Here is a 7,183-nt window from a genome sequence, read left to right as displayed (position 1 = left end):
TTCGAAAAAAAAATGTCTCCGCACGCCGTAGGGCATATGCCCGCAGTGTAATCTTTTTGCAGTGATGAAAACAATTTCGGGCAACCAAATCTGGTGCTCGGAAAGCGCCGGCGCCTCGTAGGCGCGTCGAGTCGCAACATTGCACGCGTCTTTTTTCTTTCTTCTTGTCCCAAGTATTCCTTCTCTCTCTTGCTCTTTCGGGCACGCCGACTTGAGCACGTCTAATGGGGCATGTCGCGTACAGGACGCCATGAAGATGAGGAGGAGGTAGAGGAGGTCTCCAGAAATGTCGCTCTGGGCGCGTCGTTTGAGCGGGGGCAAGCATCGAGCTGCTTCTCTCCCCGCGGACGCACTCTACCCTCTCCGTTTCGTACTTGGCTCCGTTGCGCAAAACCTATTTTCCACAAATCCATTACGCAAATGTGCCTCTGAAAGGCAAATGTATATCTATGTACGCAATCCCGCTTCATTCTTTCGCTTTCTCTCTCGGTTCACACGGTCATTTGTGTTCCCTCGGCATCTTTATAGGCATTTTCTTTTTCGCTTCCCTCGGGCAGTTAGGCGACCCGCCGTTTCAGAGTTATGGGCTATTGGTTTTTCTCCCGGTTAATGGTTTGTCGATATGGCACCACCCGCGCGAAAGCCTCTGCCTTTGGTTTGTCTCTTGCCTTCCAGGCTGATGCTTTACTTGGGATGGCGATGATCTAAGCAACCAGGTTAGGTTAGCTTAAATGGAACTGCGGGCATATGCTTGCGTTGTTTTTTTTCTTTACTTTTCCTTGCACCGGCCCTATCATTCTAGAGAGCGCCGGATAGTTGCGTTATCGAGCAGGAATCAATATTTTAAAAACGCGTTAAGTTTGGATGATAGAGAGGTTAGCTTCAGGAGCTATTTGAAAGGGCATGCTTTACTGCTTTTAGCGAATTCGCGAGCCTCCAAAAACGTCTTGAGCGATGCGGGGGAGCCCAGCCGCGGCTCTGCTCTGAGCGATGGCCAAGAAGCGCAATTCTTCACGGAAACGGCTTGAAAGCTATGTACGCCGCCCTCCATCGCCATAATGTTCACGGCACAATGTGGAAAAAAAAAATGTCTGAATTGGATGACTCAAGAGCTGCTGATTGCTTTCGTAACGCCTGTTATTGGTTTTATAATTGAGCACATAAAGAAACCAAGAAATAGAACTCTTTGATTTGAAAATAAAAGTCCCCATCTTGTAAAACATCGCTCTAAATATTTGTTTGGCGCAAAATAAACAAGAAAATTTGAGAACGCGGAAACTGTAAAACAAAATCACTGAAGCTTCTTACTTCGAAAATTGGCTTTTGAAAAGCAAATGAATTGAATGAACGGAAACTGCAAGCATAAAAACATTCAACAAACGAGCAGTGTTCAAAGTTCGCCAGTAAACAGACTGGTGTATGAGAAGACGAAATGGACATGAATCGAACATGAAAACGAACGAATTTTAATTTAGTAATTTACTTCTAGCTCATTATAAGTGTTTTCTAATGGCGAAGTCAGCCTGACAGCGATAAGACGCTAACAAGGTCACTTCCGGCGACGACATTTACCATAACACATACCGGCGGCTTCTAAAAGATTTTCTACAATTTCTTTTTAAGAAAGGCTTTTGGAGTTAGAAGAGCGCTTTTTTCGTCATAGTATTGTCAGCAGTGTAGCGCATCAGAATGCAGCTAAGGTGTGGCAACTGCTAGGCTGGTTAACTAATACTTAATGGTTAAATTTTAACTATTACTGATAGTGTCCTTATTTATTGAAAAGCATGTAGCCCATCGTAAGGAACACCCATGTCAGTTTTTAGAATTTCGAAAACGCACTTGACCCCGGTGCTGTGACCCCAAAAATATTGGCTCTATCGACGAGTTACGTGCACTGGAGGGGTTCCGACGTAGAGTGGGACCGTGCGGTGGTCCAGGGACCCAAGGGGGGTCTAAATACAGTTGCCATAATAAAGTTTTTTTCTCTCTCTCTCTCTCTCTCTCTCTTTGTCTGCAAGTTTTTTGGAAGCGCATGTATTTGGGCGTGATGTAGGAAAAATTTGTTGGGTCACAGCACCGGGGGTAACTCCTCTTTCGGAATTCTGACAACTGATATGGGTGTTACTTACGGTGCGTTACATACCTATCAATAAATAAAGAGGCTAATAGTAATAGTTAAAACGTTAACTACTCAACATTAGTTAACCAGCCTACTGATTAGCCCGTCTTAGCTGTATTCTGATGCTCTACACCGGAGACAATGATGTCAACAAAGCGCTCTTCTAACTCAAAAAGCCTATCTTTAAAGACTGCAGAACATCTTAGGTGAAACACCCGGCATACACAATGAGCACCCACATTAGTATTCATCTCTGTCAACTGCAAGAATAAAGCCTCCAGTCGGCACGACGGTGGTCCTTCCTGGTAGCATTTGGCGTACGTGTTCTGTAGTGGTCTCTACAAAACAAATCACTCTAAATAATGGAGTAATTACTCATTAGCGCCCACTCAAGCGCAACCATACGGCTACAAAGAAAAGCTATACAGCTATTCTTTGTACCCTCATGGCTACGCTTAGGGGATCACTAGTGACGCTAGTGATTAATTACTCCCTTTTTGAAATCTACTACACCTAGGAGCATTCCCTTAATCACTGGACCTACACCATTCCCACTTCAAGTTGATGATCAATACGCCCTTCCCCTGCCTTGTACTAGCTGTCCTGGATGTCTTAGTTGGTAGAGCGACTGTCCCGGATTGGCAGTGGTCCCTGGTTCGATCCCCGGGTCAGGACGAATTTTTCTTCAACTACGGAACTTCTGTGAAAGCTGTATAGCTTTCCTTTGTAGCCACGTGGCTGCACTTGGGTGGATGCTAATGAGTAATTACTCCGTTATTACAGATCTCCACCACTTTGGGCGACTCCCCTAAACATTGAACCAACGAAGCATGGCTTTCCCAATGGATTCTGAGTTTATTATATCATAGCTGAAAAACAAAGCACTGGCCTAAGGCAATCGAGAGCATCAGCATAACAAATACCATGTGCCCCCCCGCAAGCCCCCCCCCCCCCCCCCCCCCCCCGCATGCCCCCAATGTGCACGCCCAGATGGCGCCACCTCGCGGTGCGCGGTAAGAAGTGGCGCTGACGGTATCAGCATCACTATCAGCAGCAGCAACAGCCTGACTACGCCCACTTCAGGACTAAGGCCTATCCCATATCAATCCAATTAACCCTGTACTGTGCCAACCACAACCACCTTACCTTACCAAAAATCTCATCCGCCCACTGCACTTTCTGCCGCCCTCGGCTAAGGTTTGCCTTATTTCGAAATCCAGTCCGTTACTCTTAAAGACACCGGTAATCTTGGCTTCGCATTACATGGCCTGTCCAAGCCTATTTCTTCTGCTCCTCGATTTCGACTAAAACGTCATTCCATTTCTTCTTGATTTCTACTGGTATCTCATTACCCCCTTCTGTTCCCTAACCAACTCTGCTATCTCACTGTCTCTTGAGGTTACACCTATCACTTTCCTTTCCATAGCTCTCTGCGTTGTCCTCAATATAAGTTCAACCCTTTTGGTTATCCTCCATGTTTCTGCCCCATAGGTGAGTACCGGTAAAATACAGCTGTTGTATTCTTTCTCTTAATGCATAGCGGTAAACTGGCATTCATGATCTGAGAGTACCTGCCAAATGCGCTTCACCCCATTCTTATTCTTATGCTTATTTCACTCCATTGATCGCAAACTACTGTTCCCTTCCAAGACTTGAAAAGTACTTAAGTTTTCTGCATACTATGTTTTAGTCCCACCGTTCTGTTTTCCTGTCTAAGTCATAGATCATAATTTGCAAATCATCCCCTCAGTGACTTAGCAAGGCAACGTCATCATGAAGTCACAGAATACTTAGCTATTCTTCATGAGCTCTTGTCCCCAACTGTTCTCAATCCAGTTCTCTGAATAACAACTGTAAGCAGGCTGTGAACAGAACTGGAGAGACCTTGTTTCCCTGCCTTGCACCCTTCCTTACTGGAACTTTATTGCTGTATCTATGGGGAGGGAGGAGGGGAGGGGAGGGAGAAGAGGGTGGGGGGGGGGGGGGGGGGGCTTACAGTGGCTGTACAGATAGGCACCTTGAAATTCCCTCTGTGAGTGGCGCCCCATATCGATGATGCTGTGGTGGCAACACCACTATCTTCCCCATTCTTGACCTTCAGGGACAAGAATGCATTGTATGATGCTGACAGCGCTGTGAAGCGGTGTCGTAACTTTTGAGGTCAAGGGACCATTGCTATTCCATTGCCAACGATGTCGCGTGGAAACGCGATGCAACATCAACTGCTCAAAAAGATATGCAGCAATACTGGCGCAATTTTGGTCAGTTCTCGCTATATTCATACCACCATTCATTGCTCCTTACGACTTCCGACAAAAACTAGTCAGTGGCTACTATTGGTTCGTGAGACAACCGAGGATCCAGTTTTCGGTTCTCTGGTGTCGATTTCGGTGAGCGCAGCTGGGTGGTAAATCCCAACCACGCACCGTCCTGAGCTTCCTTCGCCTTGAACACCGCAGGCGTCGATCGGCTGTCGCAGACAACACCAGACCTAGACGCCCAACGTACGTGCTTATTGGATTTCTCGACCACGGAGCTCTTCGCGCGGACAGCGGCGATAGACACGAGCTACGGCGCGAGCTAGTAGAGCCACGTACCCCTGTAGGGTGGCGTGGAGGAGCCTCGTTCGTAGCGCAGTCGAGATGAACGACCCGGTGGCTCTGTTTATGGACGCTCCGGCGTGTCGCGTCGCTGGGCAAACACGGCCTGTAGGCCCCCCGCTATCGTGCGGGCCCATCGGTCCAAGCCCCGCGGCGCGCTCGGCACATATCTTTACCGACGCTGTTACGGTAAGCTGCGTGGAGCTGTCTTTGGCTCGCTCGACGGAAACACGTGCCTTGGGATTATTACTGCGGCCCTGTAGGCGCCACGGCCATCCATCAGCGTAATTGCGCAGCTTTTATGGCTATCCCGTAATGTATCGCTGCGAGACGCCACCAGGGAGAGGGGGGGCTGGCGGCGGACGTCCAGCTATAAATACAACCGTAATGAGTCGCCCGCATTGCATTGGGCGCGAGCAGACACTGCGTAGTTTGCGGCAACGTAGCGGAAGACGAAGGATGTGACGGCCGCCGGACGTGTGGAATTTGAGAATGGGCAAGGGGTTGGGCAAGCATCGGCCTTAAGGCACACTCTCCGCGTGGACAGGACGCACGTCGTTAAACTGCTGAGTTGGCATCTGTTGGCCCAACGCTGGTTTCAAGCAAAGCTGAATCTGATAAACGCTGTAAAAGACGAAAATGCAATGAAGATAATGGGGCACCAAATATTGTTAATAGCAGCCTTAAAAAGGTGATCTTTTTTTTTTTTGCCTGCACGATCTACACAAGCTACATGCCAAGTAAATACTTGAAACGGAGATATGGTTCTGTATCATTCTAGTGAACTTAAAATGAAGTTAAGAGGTTTGCGGGGATAGGGTGGCCGCAAATCTAAAAGGACAGAGTTAATTGGCGAGCCATGGGAGAGGTCGTTGCTCTGCAGTGGGCGTGGTCAGGCTGACGATGATGATGATGATGAGAGCGTTAGCTGCATACGGGTGCTCTGGTGTGTGCTGATGGAGCTGCAGAGGCATTTAGAAAAAAATTGGCAGTGGTTTAGCTCTGGTTAAATCTGGAGGATTGCGAAAACAACGAGGATAGAGAGAGAGAGGCGATGGAGAACGCGCGGCAGCGGCAGCGGCGGCGGCCCCGGCACGCTAGCTATGCGCCGCTACTGCACATGCGCATCTGGCGAGTGCGGCGGCCGCACCTCTGAGTCACCCGCGCACGACGGCGGCGGCGCGCCAGCTGTACGCTGTGTAACGTCATTGCTCCTCGCGCATGCGTAGTATGGTCTTTCGTCAGCTCTGCGAAATGGTTCGGTGACTCGCGTAGTGTTGCTTTCGCAACTAAAAAAAAACATAGTGGGGGGGGGGGGGGGGGGGGGGAGGTGATTGGTATTAAGCCAGCAGAGGTAAAATTAGTTGCCCGAAGGTTAAAGAAATACTCAGGAAGTGCCAAAGAGCTTCATGTTTCCGCCTCCGCTTCACGTTTCGTGCTGACCAGTCCTGTGCCCGTTTGCCCATCTTTACCTAGTCCACTCAAATCTTTTAGGGCATTTTCTCGATGAATCGCACCACCTTCTCTCCACGTTCATAGCCACCCACTAATTTGCCCGTGGGCGCCGTACAGCCCCAAAGCCATCGAAAGGTTGGCTTCTTCTAGTCGCTTGTTAGTATAATGGTGAAGCTTGCTGCAACTATCTTGAACAGTGCGATAAAAATTGCGTTATATTCATGACTTGGTTCTGAATGTAACACGAGAGGATCTCTCACAACGATTAGCTAAGGAAGGAAACTCACGTTATACTCGTGTAAACAGATTACATTGAATGCATCTAGGTTAATGCGTCGCGGCTTCTCCGGAGAGTTCTTGAAGGCGCTTCAAACAGGATTCGCTGGGAGTACCAATCAGTTTACAAATGGAGCTCTCACGGGAATACCGAAGCGCTTGCGAATTGAACTGAACCTATGAGAGTGCTTCCCGGATGAACTCCCACAGAGACACCAAAGCGTTTCCGAAAGGGTTTCCACGGCAGTTACCATGCAAGGTTGCGTCAACGGAGAGAGAGAAAGATGAAGAGGAAGACGGGCAAATTAACGAGGAAGCAATTCCGGTTGGCTGCCCTGAACGGCGGGAAAGGGTGTGTGAATGGGAAAGATGAAAGGGAAGAGTGGGATGAGGAGAAAAGACATTATATTTCCGCCGGACTACCAAAGCTGTCCTCGAAGGACTTCCCACTAAAGGGGTTACCATCAAGGGCGGCTCTGCAACAGTCACTAAAGCAGGCTCAAACGAGTTTCCACATCTAGCTTCACAACTCGTTGAAGCTAAATTATTAGAACTTTATGAACGGGAAACGCACAAGAGAAACTGGACATATACACCCAAATTAGCTACAGGAATTCGCGTGCACTAACAACTCATTTTGGCATGCTTACTTTCCGCCGACTGTACACGAATGGATTGCGTTAGAGACATGTATTGCTGCGCAGCCAACGTTTGGAAAATTTCTACCGCTTGC

Source organism: Amblyomma mixtum, chromosome 6 (assembly GCF_055824585.1).
Source record: "Amblyomma mixtum isolate Tamu chromosome 6, ASM5582458v1, whole genome shotgun sequence".
Classification (NCBI taxonomy): domain Eukaryota; kingdom Metazoa; phylum Arthropoda; class Arachnida; order Ixodida; family Ixodidae; genus Amblyomma; species Amblyomma mixtum.
This window is presented reverse-complemented; position numbering follows the sequence as displayed.